The sequence below is a fragment of the Megascapheus bottae genome, chromosome 21 (assembly GCF_031878675.1).
Source record: "Megascapheus bottae isolate mThoBot1 chromosome 21, mThoBot2.hap1, whole genome shotgun sequence".
In the NCBI taxonomy this organism is placed as follows: domain Eukaryota; kingdom Metazoa; phylum Chordata; class Mammalia; order Rodentia; family Geomyidae; genus Megascapheus; species Megascapheus bottae.
The window spans coordinates 32,313,367-32,334,736 of NC_143529.1; the positions used below are offsets into that span (position 1 = coordinate 32,313,367).

The window sequence follows — 21,370 nt, forward strand, 5'->3', positions numbered from 1 at the left end:
TCAGATGACAGATGTGATTTCTGGGAAAGAAGAAGAGATATTTCACATGTAGCTCACACTTAGGAGAACTTCCAAAAGCTTGGAGGAGAATGCTTGCTGTGTTTTTCTGTTTCCATAGGATACGTGTGGCTGCCAATGGACACAATGACAGGGGCTGAAACCAGCTTAGGTCACTCACTACCCTCAATTCACTGAGAGCAGAGTACCAAGCCACACACATAATTTAATGAGAGAGAAAAAAATCCTTCCATCACTTTTTTCCTATATTTTCTTTTCTAGGCAACTCAAAACAGATATCCAGAACATGAAAATGATACATATTGTAAACTATGTTATCCCTAAATTTGCCAATATAAAGGCAGATGGCTAAGCTAAGTGCTAGTGGTTCCCATCTAGCTACTCAAAGGGTGATATATGAGAGCATTGAGGTTTGAAGCCAAACCATAAAAGTCAAAAAGAAAAGTGCAAGGCTATCTCCAATTAACCAGCAAAATGTCAGACTGAAGGCCTGGCATCAGTAGTAGGTTGGCAACAATGAGCACAAAAACTGAGTGAGCAAGAAAACTGAGTGAGCACAAGACCCTGAATTCAAGTGTTAGTACCAATACGAACAAACAAATACACAAAACCAGATGCCTGGTTTTAGGCATGGATTAAAGATTTATTTGTCTTGAATTTTTTTCCTGAAAATGTCACAAAAATGGTAGGATGAATGTGAGAATAATCAAAGGTGAACTTTAAAATCTAATGTCAATGAAATGGAATGAGATAGCATGGGTCTCTGATACACAGGAAAAAATTATCATACTCAGGGCCACACAGACACACAGACACACACACACACACACACACACACACACACACACACACACCCCACACATACACACGCATGCATGCACGGACGCACGCACCAGAGTATGAACTAAGGGCCTAAGGGCCTCACTCTCTTAACTCAGCTTTTTTGGCTCTCAACTGGTGCTCTACTAGTTGAGCTACACTACTATTTAGAGACATAATCTTCAGGACTTTGCAGCCTAGTCTGGCTTTAAACCACAATTCTCAGATCTAAGCCTCCTGAGTAGATGGGATTACAAGTATGAGCCACCAGTGCCCAACTCCAAAGTCCATATTCATAATCACAATCCCATCAAATAGCAGCCATTTTGTTCTTGGGACACTTCTTTTTATCCTCATGTTTTTTTCCTCATTTCCCTCCCTCCCATCCCTCCCAATCCTCTTGTTTTCCCCCTTCCCTTCCCTATTTCAAGGAAACAAACATATATAGGATATACTAGGTAAGCACAATCACAAAGACAAACCTCTTGTTTCCACATCCTAGAGTAATGTGAGAGTAGAGTCTATAGGATTCTTTTTTTTTCTTTTTTTGTGCCACTCCTGGGCTTGAGCTCAGGGCCTGAGCACTGTCCTTGGACTTTCGCAAGGCTAGTGCTCTACCACTTGATCCTCAGCACTGCTTACGGCTTTTTTCTATGTATGTGGTAGCGAGGAATCGAACCTGGGTCTTCGTGCATGCTAGGCAAGCACTCTACCACTAAGCTAAATTCCTAGCCCCTCTATAGGATTCTTTAAATACAGGATCATGTCATCTGCAAAGTGGGAAAGTTTCAGGTCTTGGGGACACTTTTGTCCCCAAGATTCCACAGAACTGTATCTATTGACATCATATTAAAAATCCACAGTTAAAGGTTATTTTTGTTGGTCATGAGCCTTGAACTTTGGGCCTGGACATTGTCCCTGAGCTCTTCAGTTTAAGGCTACTCCTCCTACCCCGTGAGCCTCTGTGAAAATCTGCTCTTTTGCTAACCTATGTGAAGATAAGGTGCTACCTCTATGCTGTTAATACACCTTCTGAGTTCTATGCCTTGTATATGCAAGACAAGGAGAAGACAGGGTGTGTGAAACTGAAGCTTATATAATTTGAATAAGCACTCTAATTCCAAAGTGTTGGGAGAATTTACCTGGCAGGTGCTCATGCCTGTAATTCCCACTGTGAAGGAAGTGGAGGTAGGAGGAGCACAGTGGGAGGGCACCCTAAGCTAAAGTACAAAACAACTGGAAACGAAAAGCCATATAACGAATGATTGTTGTCCTTAATGTACTATGTTGTCTCTCATCTCCTTTGCTGTCCCTTGGTTATCTCATATTGGTATAGTATCTCACTTTGTTATCTGATATATTGAATTTATTTGTATTTGGATATTTGAAATTTGATAGGGAAGGGGGGAAAACCAAGACGGATGGGGGGTGTGGGGGGGAGGGATACGGGTACCAAGACATGTGAAAGGGTATCAATGTATGTGAATTAATGCACCTTCTATCTGGCAAATACCATGTAACCCTTTTACTAATTACAATAAAAAAATTAAAAAAATAAAAATTTACAAAGATATCCATTAAAAAAAAAAGAAAGAAAGGCCTGGAGCATAGCTCAAATGGTACAGTAGTTGCCTAGCAAGCTCCTGTATCACCAAAATGTAAATAGAGAAAAATCTTGATTTTAAAATTGTATAAAATCTCATGATTACGAGCACTTAAGGACTATCCTTAAAGAAAAGGACCCAGTGGACCCGTTGATTCTCATGTGTGTTCTGACACAGAAAGAATGAACCAGTGCTCAGCTCCAGTGGCTCATGCCTGAAGTCCTAGCTACTTAGGAGACTGAGAGCTGAGGATCCCAGTTCAAAGCCAGTCCCACCAAGACAGTCGAGGAGACTGTCATCTCAAATTAACTACCAAAAAGCCAGACATGGAACTGAAGCTCTAGTGTCAGAGTGCTAGCCTTGAGAAGAGGACTGAGGGAAGGCATCAGAGTTCAAGCCTCAGAACTCCGGAGAAGGAAAAAGATGAGGAAGGAGAGAGAGAAAGAGAAGAAGGAGGAGAATGATGAGGAAGGAAGAAGAAGGAAGAAGTTAAGCAATCTTCGTAACCATGACGGATAGGAGAGCTAGACCTCAGGTTCCTAGAGAAGAGGGTTTCTTTTGCCTGAGAATCAGAAGGGGCAGGCTGGAGGTGATAGAAAGATTCACAGTAATATTCAGACCTAGGAGGAGTTTGTGAGGGCTCCTGGGTCTATCTGAAACTGGTTAACTAAGAGTTTTGGGTCATGGATGTCTAGTTAGTCCCCCAAAGTGGCAATGACCTCTGGAGTATCTGAAAGTCATCTTAACAAACCAATTATATAAAGATATCATTGAAGCAACACTAACAGGATATTCAGGGCAAAGTATTATGTTTTGAAATGAATTTTGGTATTGAGCTTATGGTTGGTTTCTTCCTTATTTACTCTTATATTTTATATAAGACACACTGTAGTCATCTGTAAAGTACTCTACGTTATGGGGTCAAGAGGAGGGGGTTCTACATCCCTCCAGGTGGGGATTCCATGTCCCACCAGAGTCCACCACACAGAGATAGTCTCGTATAAAAAGGTGAATTTATTGGGAAAGTAGATGGAGAACTGACCAGCCAGGGGAAATAGATGGTGAACTGACCGGCCAGGGACACAGTGCAGACTCGGGAGCTGACACTGTGACCCCGAACAGCTCTCACGCAGGGTTTTTAAAGGCAAAACCCATGCGGTCCAACCTGGCCACACAGGTGCCCAATGGGATAGTCACATACACAGAGGGACCATTGCCAGCTCCGGCCACATGCAGGTAGCCAATAGGGTTACAGCCCAGTGTTTGAATTTACCTATCACCTTAGTTGGAGCTGGTGAGCAAATTGGGAAGGTCTCCACACAAAGCAGGCCCACCCCCACCCAAGCGGATATCCCTCCTCATGGGGGTGGGGAGAAGGTCAAGGTTGCCCCTCCCTAGAAGGGCAAAGGTGGCTGGGCTGTACCAGATATCCCTCCTCATGGTGGGGGGGAGGTCAAGGTGGCTGGGCTGTATCATTTTGGACCTTCCACAATGGGGCGGGGGAACTCTGAGGCATTCTGGATGGCACCAGTCCCTGTTCCCCTTAACACTCCCTGCTCCCTTTAACACTCTACAATTGGAAAAGGAGTAATTTATAAACAAACATATAGCATGGACTCCACTCTGAACAGGAAGTTGTCTCTACTCTCGAGCCAGAAGGCTTACACTGAAATCTTGCATAGACATCTATGTTTCCTTGGTGCTAAGTCTTCCATAGGCAAAATGTATTAGCCAATAATACTTCCCAAGAAATCATTGTAGATATTAAATTAATAATTGCTACATATAATGTAGGGTTGTGCCTAGCAGACAGCAAGTGCTAAATCACCCTTATCTATAATTCATGATGAACTTTAGAATCAGACTGTACAATACATGGGCTGGAAATAATGTCCCAAGGAATCACAGTTTGACAAGAGTAAAGAGTTGGTTATGAATAACGCGTCTTCAATTTAAAGGAACTTTGGACATTATCAAGAAAGCCTTGCTATTTTACCCTTGGGACTTGAGGTTGGATGTCCTTTCAGGTCCCTCATTCTTAGAGGGTAGAACATTTCAGAGAGTGTCCCAGAACATAGCAGCAAGGATATGGAGTCCAGTGGATAGTGTCTTATTTCAATTCTAGCCCTCATCACCAAGCCCAGAGATGGAGGGCAAGTTCATGCCTTTTATTTGGTTTCCATCTGGGGGAAAAATATTAAATCATTTTCTAAGGCCTTTCCTACTTCTCAATCTGCAATTCTACTCATTGCCATTCTCTTTGGGCATGTGCCTGGAATTAAACTAGAAACATTTGTGGTGTGGGAGAAACTGAGCTTCATAAAGTCAGAAGATGTAATGTTTCCTTCATCTAGACTGACCTTCCTGAGTTCTTGCCCAGTCTTTCCAATACGCACATCTCTTTGAAGTCCCTCTGACACTGTTGGTTAAGAGATCAATTGTTCTTATGGCCCAGACTTCAATCCCCACACAGCCCAGAACAGCCTTAAGTAAATGAGATCTCTATTACCCAGTACTCGAGCACTGAACAATCATGGCATCTACCAGCTATGTCACCTTTGCTTACTGAAACTAGGGGTGAATTTAGGTTGGTGGTCCCTAGTCTATCCCTGCTTCCTGGATATATCCTCAATCCATTTGGAAGATATTTAGAGCTCATTTTAAGCATCAGTACTTGAAGGATACTCTTGGGGAACTTAGAATCTCATCTTTTCTCATTGAGTGGAATAATCCAATTGTACCAATGAAAGCAGTTACACTATGACAAGTGCTTGGATGAAAATCCACATCATATTATCCAGGAAGGGCAGTGTGAGATCGGTCACTGCTTAAAGGACAAAGTTTTGTCTGTGTCCTAGAGTTTGACTTTAAGATTGGGGGATGGGGGCAAAGGAATTGGCCTAATATAGTTCCTCATACTCACTCCGATGACTTCTGATCATGGCAGTGGAAATGACATGAGAAAAGCCATTGAACTGAGTACTAGAACTCGAAGGTGATCTGGTACTGAGGTGTAGACTAAGTTTATCACAAGCTTAAAGCAAATCAAAGAAAAAGTCCTCTCTGTCATATAAGATTCATACCTCCCTCAGTTGCTTTTCTTCTGTTTTATTCAACACAGAGAAACTGCCTCGCGGACTTGGCTTCATCCCACTTACTTTAAAAAGCATGAAGTTATTGCCAGAAAACTTAACCAAAGGCTAACCATAATGGCTTTTCCCAAATGCTCTTCCATCTCCTGATAGAGAGGAATGGAGGAAAACACCATCCTATCAACAAATTCCACAAATCTCATTTTCTCCAGATGGTATATTTTCCAATAGAGATGGCTTTACAGATCACCTGCTGCTAATGAGTATCTCATGCTCTCTTGTGTCTTCCGGGAAGAATTTTCATCACAAAAACTACTACTGTGTTTCACAGAAGTAACTTAAGTGAAACATTTACATAAATGCCTGCATATCCTGCATATCATTTCCACATATAATTCCATACAAAAAGAGAAATGCCTATTCATTAGGAAATCAGACCACTTTTGAAATGAGGATATCCTCATTCTCACTGACCTGAGACATGTGTGTTGGCACAGTGACAATTCCCTCCTTTCTTCTCTTACAAACTTGGGTCCTTAGATGGTGAAATGATGTTACAGAAGAATATGGCACAAAACAAAGTCAGAGCTCTAGCATCTCCTTCTGATTGTAAATGTTAGCATCTCAAGTTAGAAAACCCACAGGTAAAAGCATTTAAGACAAAGACAGGATTACATTCTCATAATGGCAAAAGCAAGGGTGATAGAGAGATTTAATAGGTTCTGGATATTGTAGGGAATTGAAAATAATAAGTATGATATACAAGGACCTACATTTTAGTGATGTTATGAGATTTAGCATCATATCAGTTTGTTAAAATAAATGCTGTGTTCATAGTCCATTAGAGTAAATGCTTGTTAGAACAAAAGTGCATTAAATGACACACTTATGGCAATGAATGGGTCTGGGGGAAAAAAGTCAAAACATCGTTTGGATCCATGAACATTCTATGTAGTTTCCATAGATTTCCCTCCTTAATGCGGAGACCACTCTGCAGTATGGAAGCTCCTGACTTTTGCATTCCTCAATTCCAGTGGATTCTGAAGTTTTACTCTTGAACACACTGGTTGAGAAATGAACATTTTAACAAAAATGAAAGAGAATAGTATTATTATGTACTCAGACCCCTACTAAAGCAGAGATGATTTCTCTCATGTCCTAAGAAAGACCTTCCTTGTAAAAAAAAAAGTTATGAATGTCTGAGTCTTGTTCTAGCTTTGTTTAGATGAAAACAAACTCTGTGGACCTCATATTCTCACTGAAGAGTGTTAAAAAAACCAAAAAAACATAATGTGAAACCAGAACAGATAATGTGTAAAGATGCTCAGGACATCCCTTGACTTGATAGTTCTTTCCTCCTTCCTCAAGGAATGTAAGATTTACAATGAACTTCAAGTTGAAATTTATTTTACCAAGAAGAATGACTCGGAAGAGAGACATGTAGAAGCAAAGCTGCTTCTCTGCTGGGCCCTGATTGGGGGGTTTTATTCACCTGAGCCTCTGATGTGATGTCATCCTCACAGGGGTCCGACCACCACCCTGAGATGGAGCAGCAGCAATGGTTTTACCTCTTGAGACCTCATTTCAGCTATTAAATAAAAATAGTGGCAATTTTCTCTGCATATAGTTTTTGTGCAGCCTCAAATTAGAAATGACAGTAAAAATAACAGTAAACAGCTTGAAGTCTGGTACGTGTTTAATAATTGTTCACTTCTATTTTTATTCCATTTACCTCTTGACATTCAGATTCTGAGAGTATAAAAAGGACTTAATTTTATTTAGTGGGGGAGGCAACACTGTGATTTGAACTCACATTTGCCTGGCAGATAATCTACCCATTGGGTCAGACCTCCTGCCCTTTTTGGATAGGGTCTTATATGGCCCAGGATGCCTCTCTCATAGCTGAGCTCACAGATCACAGATCTGGCCTTGAACCACCTTCCAAGTAGCTATCACGGCAGGTGACAGCCACTGGAACTGTCTTGTATTTTATGAATAACAGTAGATGCCATGGGAGTGGTCCAGGGGAAGGAAGTCCTGCTTGCAGACATTCTGAGAAGAACTTCTAGTGGAAATGAGCTGCCTTCAGCATCACTTCCAGCACAAATAGAGGTGGGTAAAGCTGTAATAATTTACTGATACCTGGACTGGCAGCATCTGGCCATGAAAATGGCTTTCTGGTCTAAGCTGTGCCTCAAATTGCTAAAAGGAAAAAAGCCTAAGAATACTCATGGAAAGAGAATTGCAGTGTGAGCCTGACTCTGAATGTTCATGAAGCACATGCATAGAATTCTGGCTTTGGAGTTAGAGTGTACTGTACTAAGCTCAGTCCTAGTTGTTTCCTCAAGCTTCCTAACAGCAAGTCTCCCTGTGGAGGAAATGCTACTGTACTCCTTAGGGGTTCTGCCAGGATTTGATGAAATGATGTGCTTATAGTGGCAAGAGTTTAATATATGCTTAGACTTCTTTTATTATTTTGGTTTTCTGGACCACAACCATGACATAGGGTTGGCCCAGCAAGAGTATTGTGTTGAACGTGAAGGAAATAAACTATTTGCCACATCCTGCCCCTAACTAACTGCCTCTCTCTTGGAACATACCCAGAGCAACTGCACAAGTCTCTTTCTGACTTTCTTCTATATCCTAACCCTATTAAAAAAGAAAACTCAGAACTCATGACTCCAGATCCTCCATCCTGAAATACTTTCTGCAAACAGTAGAGACTGGACATGGTATGGTATCACTTGACTTTTCTTAAAACCAAAGAAACCCACTATAGTATTTCCAGAGCTATCAAGCTGAAAGAAATTACAAAGCTCATTAAATTTTCACATCAAAGAAGAAAGAAAGAAAGAAAGAAAGAAAGAAAGGCAGAAAAAAATCCATTCTAAGTCCTAGACAGGAGCCCATTTTGAAGGAAAAGGCAGTTTATAAAAAAAAAGAAAAAGAAACATTTAATCAAACAAAACGTCTGACCTTTGAAAGAAAGAATTAAATAATCGGCCTGGAAAGTATTTTGTAGTAATAAAGTCTCCCAGCTCTACAGAAGTTCTTGGGTTGTGAGCCAATTAAATGCTGGTACAGGCTTATCTAAACACACTGGCACTGAAGCTGCTTTATAAATGTTCTTTCTCTGCAAGACAGAGAACCACGATGCTTCAGTGTGGTGCAGAAAACAATATAAGCACATAACTCGGTCCACAGACAAAGCAAAGTGCCACAATCCCTATAATATGGACAAATCCCAAATGCTGGCCTTCAAAGACTTCTTCTCTTTCTGATGTGGATATTTTAGTTGGATTCTATTGGGATGCTTGGAAAACATAATTTCGCCCCCCCTCCCCAAAATAACAAGGGGTACCACAAGGGAAATTCTGGGCATTGGCTCAGACTACAGCTGGCTCAGGCCTGGGAAACTTGGCCTCCAAAAGTTGGCTCATGTTTTCCCAAGCAGAAAAGAGCCCTCCTGTCTGGTTGGAGCTGTAATTTTTTAATTCTCCAACTACTTTTCCTTCAAAGCCACATTTCGCTCAGGAGACAATTCAAACCAGGGATGGCCAGAGAGTAATGCAAGGAGATGAAAGGAAATGAAAGATGAACAAGAGTAAATTAAGAGGGCTTTTATCTCCTTGTCATGCATGGGTGTTTGAGGACCTTGTTAATTTTATTTTAGAAAGATTTTCTTTCAGTTAAATGGGATATGCTGCACAGAAATTGTCTTTTGTGTATGTGTATGTGTGCTGGGCCTGTGGCTAAAATTCAGGGTCTGGTTACTGTCCTTGAACTTGTATATGCCAAAGTTACAACACTTTGAGCCTTAGGCCTATTTCTGACTTTTTGGTAACTGATAAGAGATAAATCTCATAGGCATCTCTTCCCCTGCTGGCTTTGAACTACAATCCTCAGATCGTGGCCGCTGGAGTAGTTAGGATTATAGGCCTGAGTCACCTGTGCCTGGCACTTTCTCTTTTTTTCAGGACCCAAGCACAAACCTTGCTTGGCCAAGAGGGTTCTCCAAAGAAGAAAAAATGGGAAATGTGTTGAATTGGAATTCAACAACTTGAAGGCAGAGGTCTTTTCTGTCCCTCCAGTGGAGAAGGTCATCTGGTTTACATGTCTTCAAGGTTCCTGAAATTATATGGCACATGACAAAATGGACACTATGCCTCTTATCAGCTGTCCATTACAGTCTCCCTTCAGTAATAATTCTGTATGGTCTTTGAGTGAGCTTATAAATATCAAAATGGCCATTGGTAAAAACCAAAACCAAAACAAACCAAAGGTCACCCACTCTTGCATGACCTTTGTTGCAAACAGGGGACCAATATCAATTCTGTTCCTGCCCACCTGAATGCATACATGGAAGGAAGTCTTCATCCCCACAGTCTGGAAACTGGACCTTAGGCTCACAGCAGCAGTGGTTAGTTAAGGTCCTAATCCAATATGACTGATAGCCACATAAAAGGAGGATCCCCCTCTGTCTCTGTCTCTGTCTCTGTCTGTCTGTCTGTCTGTCTGTCTGTCTCTCTCTCTCTCTCTCTCTCTCTCTCTCTCTCTCTCTCTCTCTCTCTCTCTCTCTCTCTCACACACACACACACACACACACACACAATGCCATATTAAAAATGAGGCTAGGCCTAGGAGTTTGGCCTAGTGGTAGAGTGCTTGCCTAGAATGCACAAAGACCCAGGTTTGATTCCTCGGTACCACATACATAGAAAAAAAGCCGAAAGTGGTGCTGAGGCTCAAGTGGTAGAGCTCTGGCTTTGAGAAAGTCCAAGGACAGTGCTCAGGCCCTGAGCTCAAGCCCAAAATTGGAAAAAAAAAAAAAGGTGGTCAAAGCATGGCCAAGAAGCCAGCCAGAAGAAATGGAAGGAACAGATGATCTGTCACAGCCTTAGACAGTGCGAACTCCACAAGTATCTTAATCTCTGCCTTCTAGTTCCCCAAACTAAGGGCTCTTGAAGCCAGTGGATTGGGACTTTGTTACACAACCCCCCAGATGAAGACATCTGCATCCCTAAGGGAGGTTTTCCCTGCTAACTCCACAGCATGTATACATGATTTAGTGAGAGGAGAGTCTGGCTGTAGTCTCTTACCCTCTTAGCTGTCATAGTTAATACAATAGCCAATGATCATGTGTAACTATTGAGCAGGTGATACACTATAGAGTATAAAACATAGCCTAGATTTCAGAGACTCCATACAAGAAGAATGAAACATCTAATTAATACATTAAGGTTTTTGTGTTGAAATGATGTTATGTTTGATATATTGGATTGAGTAAACTATGTCATTCAAATTAATTTCATCCATTTCTTCTTAAGATGTTTAACTCAGGTGTTAGAAAATTTAAACTTACATATTTAGCTAACCACATGTAGTCTTGGGCAACATTTCTCAGACTCTGTTAGAGTATATGAAATTGAGAAAAGAGGAGGAAAGAAAGGAGAGAAAATATTAACTACTAGAGCTTCTCTGAAGACATTGAGTAGGCCATGAAGGATTTTTAAGCAAATGCCTGAGCTAATCACATGACTTTTGGAACAACGGTGCTCTTGAATTTGAGAAGAGCAATGACCTCAGAGGTGATAAGCCTGGATACCCTGCTCAGAAACAGAAAACTGAACTGGAGAGCTTTTTGTGATGCTGCCTGTGAGAAGGGATATTGCAAACAAAAGAGCATGCTCACAATCATCATGAGAGGCCCAACTGGGAGAAAATCGTGGGGTCACTGGGCTCTTTGTTATTTTGCCAATGGCAAGATTACAGTCCAAGAAATATGTGAGACTTGTTGGCCTTGGTGTCCCTTTCAGGAAATGAGACCAATGCTAGGCTTTATCTTTGGGTTCGGGAGCGTTCTGGCATGCACCCTGGAAGTGTATCCTCAAGAGGATCTCCAAAATGAATTTTCTTCTTTCCTGAGCTTGATTTTGTCTGTAACTTGTGGGTTGTGTCACATCTCTAGCTAAAGAGTAACAGAGAAGAAATACCAAGGAAATTTTGATTTGACTCTCGACAAGCAGTTTTTCATACCACCAGCTCTTGGAATGGATTGAATCCAAGTCTGCAACTGAATGGATTCTGAGGTAAGAAGCTACAAACTACAGTCAGGTGCCATGGTTCTGCCCCAAAACAACTGCTATCAGAGTCACTGATGCTGTATAGAAATCCCTGGCACCTCCTTGGGTTAGAAAGCTTGTGTTGCATCCCAGCGTCTAATGCTTGACATTCTATGCATCCAAATTTGAATTCTGATTGTGTCACTAGCAGTATGAACTTTGGAAAAGGTTTTACCTTCTTCCAGCCAGTTGGCCCCACAATCCCACAAACACTGACAGCACACAGGCCAGTAACTCACATCCACTGTGTCCTAAAATGAAATGTTTGCTGCCTTCCTTTCCTTGACTCTTTCAACACAGGCTACATGGACACTCTAAAACAGAAGAGAAAGGAAAATCAACAAATTACAAATATTAGGTAACACAGTGCCAGCAGCATTAACTATCCCTTGCCAAAATACACTAAGAATGGAAATAGGCATAAGAAAGCTACGTTTGATCGAGTGATCAAATGATTTTTGGCAGCACTCTGGGGTTGAACTCAAGGACCTGATATTGCAAGGCAGACACTCTACCTCTTGAGCTATAATTCCAACCACCTTTTGCCTCTGTTGTTTTTCAGGCTGAATAATTGCACAAACAAAGATGATCTTCTCTTTGACCACTACCCATGAAATCTGGATGACAAACACCTCTTGCTCTTCACTGAGACAGATCTCATGTTTTTGTCTATGCTGGCCTGGAGCCACAATTCTCCCAGTTTCAGCCTCATCATTAACTATGACAGCAGCTGTGAGCCAACAGCACCCAGCCCACAGAGGGGTATTTTAAAGGTAAACTGAGGAAGCTGTGGACTTCAAAAATCCTCCTCCTCCATCTACTTCCTCTCCTCCTCCTTCCTTTCCCCTTCCCCTTCCTCCCTTCCCTCCTTCCTCCCGTCTTTCTCCCCTTCTTCCTCTGCCCTATGCCCACTGCCCTTAGGTTCATCTGTTCTTGGATTCTGGAAGAGCTTCCCTCATCTACCTGTCACTGTTCTTCCCAGGTAAGGTACAGGTGAGGCATGGGTGTCTGTGGTATTTCCTGTGTCATTGAAATGCAGCTGCCATGTTCAGAGGAGCACTGGGTCAAAGCAATCACAAACACATGCCCTGACCTTCAAAATACTGAGTACACAATACTGAACTTGACATACTAGACAGGCTACTAAATGTAATTGTCAAAAGGTGGTTTACAATGTGACCATGGTCAGTTCCTGAACCCCTTAAGGGAATCCAGTGCCTTGATCATGTAAGCCAGAGAGAAAAGGACTTGTTTGGTGATCAGAAAAGGAATTCTCAGTTCAGAGACTTTGAACAACTGTGTTTCTCTGTGAAAGAAGACACGGCAAGTCAACTTTAGAGGGTTTTTTTTTTTTTTTGCTTTCTTCTTCACTTAACAGAACCTAACATTTATACTAACTAAAGAGGAATCTACACAAACAATACACACACATGTATACACACATGTGATTTTTTTTCTTTGCCGTACTGGGTGTTTAACTCACAGTTTCATGTATGCTAGGCGACTTGACTCACGTACATCTAGAACTTTCTGCATTCCTTATTTGGTGGTAGAGTCCCCAATTTTCCTATGTTAGCCTGGTATGACAGACCACCATGTCTAGCTCGTTCTATTAAAGCAGTGTCTCACAAGTGTCTCTGCCTGAAAACATGATAACCTGTTTATCTCAGCTTCCCATGCAGCTGGGATTACAGGTGTACCACCATGCCCAGGTTGAAAAGGGTCTTGTAAAACTTTTGAACAGGCTGGACTCCAACCATGACCATTCTGATCTCTACCTACTGAGTAGCCAACATTACAATCATGAGCTCACTTTTCTATTTGATACATAATTTAGCAGTGGTACTCACTAGATATTAGGTTGCAAATAAACTATACAACTTGTGGGTGGGGACAGGAGAGAAAAAGTGGGAAATAGGGAAGGAATGACATTGTTCAAAAAGAAATGCACTTATCATTTGATTTATTTAACTCTCTTTGTACATCACCTTTATGATAATAAAAATGCATGAAAGAGAAAATGGTTTTGTAACTTTCTATTTTGTATTTTAGAGTTTGACTAAACTGCCTATTCTTTAGTTGAGAAGCCACTTATATTTGTATATAGAATTAATTGTCATTACCATTTCAAAGCTACCATTTTAGCCATACTAACTCTTGGTTACATTAAGATTATATGTATTAAATTGATATTTTATTATGGTGGAAGCAATGTTTTCCCAAGTAACTCCAGTAGCAATGTGATTCATTGTATTACTTGCTAATTAAAAATAAGTATAAAACTTAAATCTTTCAGGGCTAAAACCCACCAACTACTAATTAGCTTATGTAAATTAATAAGATTTTACTATACCATTCTCTAAAAATATAATACTAAATTCTAAGAGAGCAATTGTAATTAAAATAAGAAAAGTAATACAATCATCAGCAGAAGTCTCTACCACCACAAAAGCTTCTAGATGAAGATGATGCAATTATGAATATGACATTTGTTAGGCTTTGGGGTTTTTTTTGTTTGTTTGAAACTGGACTCTAAAACACTATAAGCTATTTCCCCAATTTTAATTGCTTTTTTTTTTTGCCAATTCTGTGTTTGAACTCAGGGCCTGATCAGTGTCTTTGGGTTTTCTCAAGGCTAGAGCTCTACTACTTGAGCCACAGCACCACTTCCAGCTTTTTTTCTATGTATGTAGTACTGAGGAATTGAACCCGAGTCTTCATGTATGCTAGGCAAATGCTCTACTACTAGGCCAAACTCCCGGCCCTTTACCCCAGTTTTCCAGTAAAGAGTGACCATGGCTATAATGCACGAATTATAATATTCATTTTGAATGTAGGCCTATTGAGCCTACTCCTCCTACATACTAGAATGTCCTTAGCCTAGCACTGAGATCTCTACCAGCTAACTATCCCCTCTTTACCACCTCTCATCTCTACGTCTATAAAGTCAACATGTTTAGTTTCCACAGATAAGTGAGATCATTACTTGTCTTTCTGCACCTCATTTAGCTCACTTACTTGATCAGCCTCTACTTTTCACCTGAATTGGTACAAATGCCAGGATTTCCCTCACAGTTGAGGCTGAATAGCATTATTTTTTTTAATACCATACTTTGCCTGTTGTGGTGGAGAACATCTACCCATTTTTATCTGTTTACTTGTCCATGGAAATTACCCTGAGTGAACACCAGAGTGTGAATGTCTCCTTTCCAGTAGTAGGATTCATGGATCATAAGCTAGTTCTACTCTCAACTTTGTGGAAACTCCATTCCATTTTCAATCATGGAGACACCGATTTTCATTTCGATCAAGAATATAAAAATTTGCCTTTTTTCTTCAATATCCTCACCCACATTTGCCATCATTTGTCTACTATTCTTTTCCATTTTGGAGGTTCTAAGGTTTGAACTTGGGGTATCATGCTTCATGGGCAAATGTTCTGCCATGTGAGCCACATCCTTGGTGCTTTTAATTCATTTTCTTGACATTGATTTTACTATTTTTGTTTTTAATGAGCATGTATTTGTATTAAAAGAGGATTTTATTTTGCTATTCCCATATATGAAAATGTATTATAGTGTTTCCTTCCATTGTGCTTTGAATCAATTCACTCCCAGTCCCCTTTACTGCAGTGGTTTTACAGATAGGGGCTTAGGATTTTGAGCTGAATCAGCCTCAAACCATGATCCTCCTACTTCTGTGTCCAAACGAGCTTGAGTTACCAGCCTGAGTAACTACACCCAGCTTGTTTCTGAAATAGGCACACACACACACACACACATAGATGTAGATATAGATATAGATACAGATATTTTGCCGGAGCTCACCTCCAACTGAAATTCTTCATTTCTCTTCCTCCTAAATAGCTGGAATAATAGGTATAAAATAAACCATCACAGGAAGCCTCTTTGGTTATTTTGATGTTAGATATTCTAATGATAAAATGGTTTAGTTGCCTCAACAGTTCTAAGACATATATAAAAAGATGATAATTATGTGGGGTAATGGCTGGGTAAATTATCTCAATTTAATGTTTCCATCTTGGATACATATTCCAGACATTATGTTGCAGGCTAAAGATATGTGACATTTTTGTCAGTTAAAGAAATTAACTTATTTTCATAAAAGTAATCATGGAATGCAGTCAATCTTTGACTTTTCCTCGAAGCAGGCATTTTCTTAGTATAACACTAAAGTTTTGCTGCCAGAAGGCTAAGAATGTTCTAGAATGGCTACTACAAAGGCTACAGGTCTGTTATCAAATAAAGTATTTGCGTGATTTCATAAACTGCATGGTTTACAAATAATCTGACCTTGTTCTGGCATGCATGCTTAGATAAAGGTGTGGAAATATTAGTATTAATTTAAAAATTGGTAGGAAAATCTATAACCATGAACATACTGATGATTATTGCTGAATTTATTATGACAGGGTACACACGGGTACACCATTTCTAGAACTCCAATTTCAATGCACAGGAGTGACTCCTTAGAGTAGATTCCAAACCAAACTAGTGGAGATTTGCTACAATGTTGCCAATTAAAAACCATGAGTTTCCAAAGGAAGATCTATTCTGATTCTTGTTACATATCCAATTCGAGGTGCATAATCAGATCCCTAATTTTGGTAGGACATTCCAAAATAAACTTGTTTCAGATCTCCCTGAGTTTTACCATTGCTTAAATGTGTACGACCATATCTTAGATTCCTTTTTCACAACTTTATTTTGTTTCCAAATGTCCACATTAAGATGGCTTACATTTCTTTTTTTTTTACTGCAACCATATAGTCCATAGAATTATTCCAAGAGCTAAATCTAAGCATCTCATAGAAAAACTTCTCCGAGATCAATCAGAACTTTGGAATTTACATATACAAGGATGGAAAACTAAATTTGGGTGTGCCTGGGAAATAGGAAGAATACATTTCTAAATACTTTTTTTAATATATATATATATGTTATCAAAAATTAAGTCACCATCATACTTCATTTGACTGAAAACAATAAATAAATAAATAAATAAATAAGATAAAAGTAGATAATCTATAAGAGTTTGTTCAGTAATAGGATCATCAACCAAAATACATTGTCTCAGATGAGAGACCTCCTGGACTGCCTATGGTCCAGAAATGTTTGGCATGGGTCAAAGGAATGGTCATGCAAACAATAAACAATTTATACAAGACAGGGAGAAGGTAGGAAAAGAGGGAAAAGAAAATCAAAACGGGGGTTTGAAGAAATGAGGACAAAAGGGAACAATGTTCCTTAATGTATAAATTCAGGGAAGCCAGAGAAACTCAGCAGAATTCAGATGCTTAATACAGTTTGAACATAAAAATGCTGTTTTTCAACAAATTCATCTCTTTCAGTGAAAGAAACAAGCAATAACAACTGTAATTCTAATGCCAATGTTCTATACTCTGCAAAAGCAGGTGTCTTGCCATATACTGTCAGACTACATCTTTGGGTAATGTTTGTTCTATTTCGGTTGCATGGATTCCATCTAACTTTTTTTTTTTTTTTTTTTACAAAAGGCTGCCTCCATTTCTTCCTGTAATTAGGCAATGGATAATGGTGTATTTTTGTTTCATTGGTTGTTTGCTTTTTCCCCAACTAAAAGCTATTTGTTCACCACCTTTGGGGAAATGGTGGTCACAGATTGTCCTAGGATTTATGAATTAAGCGTATAGTGGTTCTTCCTTCCACCTGCACAATCCGTTTATTCATCTTACCTGCTAGCTAACAGACATTTAATGAGTTTCTCCAAAATGCTTATTCTTGTCATAGAAGCTGGAGGGGAGAATTAACAAAGGAGATGAATTTTACCACCTTAAAAACATGTAACATCCAAGACATTCAAATATTTAAATAAATCTGTGCATAATGAATTACACAAATATGTAGTCAAAAACTGCAATGAATATCAAGAAGGGAAATTACAGAATCCTTTATCTGGGATCTTTTTTATTTTTATACACATGACAAGATTTTACACCAAGAATAGTCAGTTAAATAGTACACGTTTACATTTCATCATTTACAATTCATCTTTTTCAGCTGTTGATTTTTCTGTTTCTTGTTCTTCTTCGTCCATTCCTGCATCCATCTCTTCCTCTTCGTCCTGCTCCACATCTTCTGCTGTGTCTTCTGGTTCTTCTTCTGGCTCTTCTTCCACTTTGGCTTCAGGGTCAGTGTTCAAACTGAGGGGAGGCATCCTTTCTATCCTATCTCCATAGGCTTTAGTGTCTGGTAGAATATACCCTGACCAGAGGTTGCCATTTCAAACAAAACCACAGCAAGATCCAAGACTGTTTTGTCATCTTCATCTTCCTTAATTCATCGAAGCATATCTCTGATCAATGGATGCCTGGGACTTATTTCAAATGTTTTCTTCTGACTGACATAGTAATTTGTTGAGATGTCCTTGCCGGTTTGGTATGCCTGTGCCTTCATGATCCTCTCCATGTTGCCAGACCATCCATACTGGCTCTCCACACGAGTACAGGGAGATTCTGTCAGGCGCTGTGAAATCACAGCCTTCTCGATCTTGCCCTTAAGAGCTTTATCTGTCATCCAGTTTAGCAAAGGTTCAAATTCCTTCTCAGTTGCTTCACGACTCTCCTTTGTTTTCTCACTTTTATCAAACTTCACTCCTTGGCAACATTCTGAAACCTCTTCCCATCAAACTCAGGAAGGGCCTGAATGCAGTACTCATCCACAGGTTCTGTAAGGTAAATAACGTCATAGCCCTTTTTCAGGAGTCGCTCAACAAATGGAGAAGACTCAGCCTCTTTTCTCCTGGACCCAGCCATGAAATAGATTTTGTCTTGTTTTTTCTTCATTCTTTCCACATACTAGTCTAGACTAGTAATATCGGTTGCATGATGAGAAGACTGGAATCTAAGAAGTTTAGCAAGATGGGTTCTATTTGAGTGGTTTTCAATCACACCAAGCTTGATGTTGGTACCAAACTCTTTCCAAAAAGTATCATTATATTTCTCATCAGCAATCTTCTTGATCATGTCGAGTCTTCCTAATTACCTTGAGTAGTTTATGCTGCTGCAGTCTCTCGGGAAACATTCAGGGGGAGATCATTTGAGTCCACAACACCTTGACAAAGTTTAGGTACTTGGGCATCATATCATGGAAGTCATGGTGCACATATAGCTTGATGTAATCGCTCTTCTTAGTTGCATATTCATCAAATAGACCACACGGAGCAGATGTAGGCACAAATAAAATTGACTTGAAGGTCACTTCACCTTCAGCATGAAGTGGATATAAGCCATGGGGTCATCGCTTTCCTTTGAAAATGATTTGTAGAAAGCTTTGTACTCACCTTCTTCGACTTCTTTAGATGGTCTCTGCCATATTAGTTTGATGTCATTCATAAGTTCTCAATCCCACACAGTTTTTTCGACTTTTTTAGTTTTTGGCTTTTTCTCCTCTTCTTCTTCCTCCACTGCATCTTCATCATCAGCTTCCTCTTTGTCTTCCTTTGCTGCTTCTTCCTCTTCCATGGGCTCCTCAACAGATTCTGTCTTGCTGCTCCGTGTCTACATTGGGAAGTTTATGAACTGTGAGTATTTTTTCACAAGATTTTTAATTGTATCCAGTTCAAGGTAATCTGAAGCTTCTTCTTTTAAGATAAGGGTTGCTGTTGTTCCCCATCCAAGGGTGTTTCCACTTGGATCAGCAATTACAGAAAATTCACTGGAGTCTGATTCCCAGATGTGCTGGGTGTCACTGTTGTGTTTTGATGTGACAATAACTTTATCTGCTACAAGAAAGGCAGAATAGAAACCAACACCAAACTGGCCAATCAGTTCAGAAGTTGACTGGCCACTGCCTTGGGCCTCAGTCATTTTGTTCAGAAACTCGCTTGTCCCAGATTTGGCTATGGTACCAATGTTTTTAACCAGCTCCTCTCTGGTCATTCCTACACCAGTGTCTGTGACATGCAGCAGATTTTTCTCCTTGTCACACTTAATTTTCACAGTTAGTTCTTCGTTTCCAGAAAGTGCATTTTCATCCGTTAGTGATATTAGCCTTATCTTATCCAAAGCATCAGAAGCATTAGAAATCGGTTGTCTCAGGAAAAATCTCTTTATTTTTATACAGTGAATTGATGATAAGTTTCATTATCCTGTTAACTTCAGCTTGGAAAGCAAACCTTTCCGATTTTTCTCTAAGTTCTCTAATTTGTGATGCATTTAATCCATCCAACTGTATGGCTTCTTCCTCTCTCTTTACCACTTCATCGTCTGTCCTTGAGCCTTCTCTGCTTTTACCCAGGTCCTCCTCCACTGTTCCATCCACATTGACTTCATGGTCAGCTCAGATAGACCCGAAGGTCAGCAGGACACAGCAGAGGCCCAGTACCCACAGGGCCCTCATGGCATGTGGCAGGAGAGTCTCAAGTCCTTTTGGATTGCAGGAGCCACCTCTGCCCACCCCCCAGGATCAGATCCTCACTCCTCAAGCCCCAATCAGGTCTGTCCGCTTTTCACCCCCTACAGAATCCTTTAATAGAAGGATGTGATGTGGAGTTTACACATAGCCTGAGCAAACCAAAATAAACAAAAGAGGAATCTTGATTTGGGAGTGGTACAGAATTTTATCCATTGCCCATAATCAGGAAAACTTCATATTGTGATCAAGTTAACTTCTTGGGCCTTGGTTTTAAAACTCTGTGCCTAGCCAAAAACTACCAAAAAAAACACCTTCAAAATTCAATAGCAAAGGATGTTTATTTATAATGGTTTAGTATAATAATTTAAAATAAGTTGGGGTTTGAAAGGAATGAAAAAGAAAAAACTCCAAAGGAAATGAATCTTGCTTAAACAGCTTAGCCCTGCCTGCCTGATGGCCTACCCCGGGGCATTTATCCTGGGATTTACCCTCATCAAACATGTCTGTGCTGGATTGTCTAAGTGGTGTGGCCTCTTTAAACCCAGGTTTCCTCCACTTGAGAAACTGCCACACTACCTGCAAGGTTGTTTTGAGGGACATGGGGGCTACTGTACAACCAGTTTGAAAAATAGAGTATAGAAGAAAAAAAAACAGTGAAAGTAAAGTTTGCTTGATGAAGTTCAGAGCTCCAGGATTGGGTGTGTAGATATTTAGGATCATTATGTCTTCCTGGAGGAAAGACCCCTTTAGTAGTATGTAGTAACCTTTTTTGTCTTTTCTTACTAATTTTAGTTTGAAGTCTATTTTATCTGATATGAGGATGGCAACTCCAGCCTGTTTATGGGGGCCGTTAGCTTGATAGAGTTTATTCCAACCTCTCACTTTCAAAAGATTGTTTTTTGGGGGTAAGATGTGTCTCTTGAAGACAGCAGAACATTGGATCTTGCTTTTTGATCCAACTAGACAGACTATGCCGTTTAATTGGAGAGTTAAGTCCAAAACTAATCTCCAAAGTAACAACCATCCCATTAAAAAATGAGCCAAAGACTTAAAGAGTCTTCTCTGAAGAAGAAACAAAAATGGCCTATAGACACATGAAGAAATGCTCAACATCTCTGGTCATAAAAGAAATGCAAATCAAAACAACTCTAAGATTCTACCTCACTCCAGTTAGAATGGCCAGGATCAGGAAAACGAATAACAACAGATGCTGGAGGGGATGTGGCCAGGAGGGATCACTACTACACTGTTGGTGGGAGTGCAAACTCGTTCAACCACTATGGAAAGCAGTGTGGCAGTGC

The 21,370-nt window shown here is 40.1% G+C and overlaps 1 pseudogene; it reads right to left on the reverse strand.

The window, feature by feature from the left end:
- Nucleotides 1-17,635: 17,635 nt before the first annotated feature.
- On the reverse strand, nt 17,636-20,054 carry LOC150048882 (endoplasmin pseudogene; annotated as a pseudogene).
- Between the last annotated feature and the right edge of the window lie 1,316 nt (nt 20,055-21,370).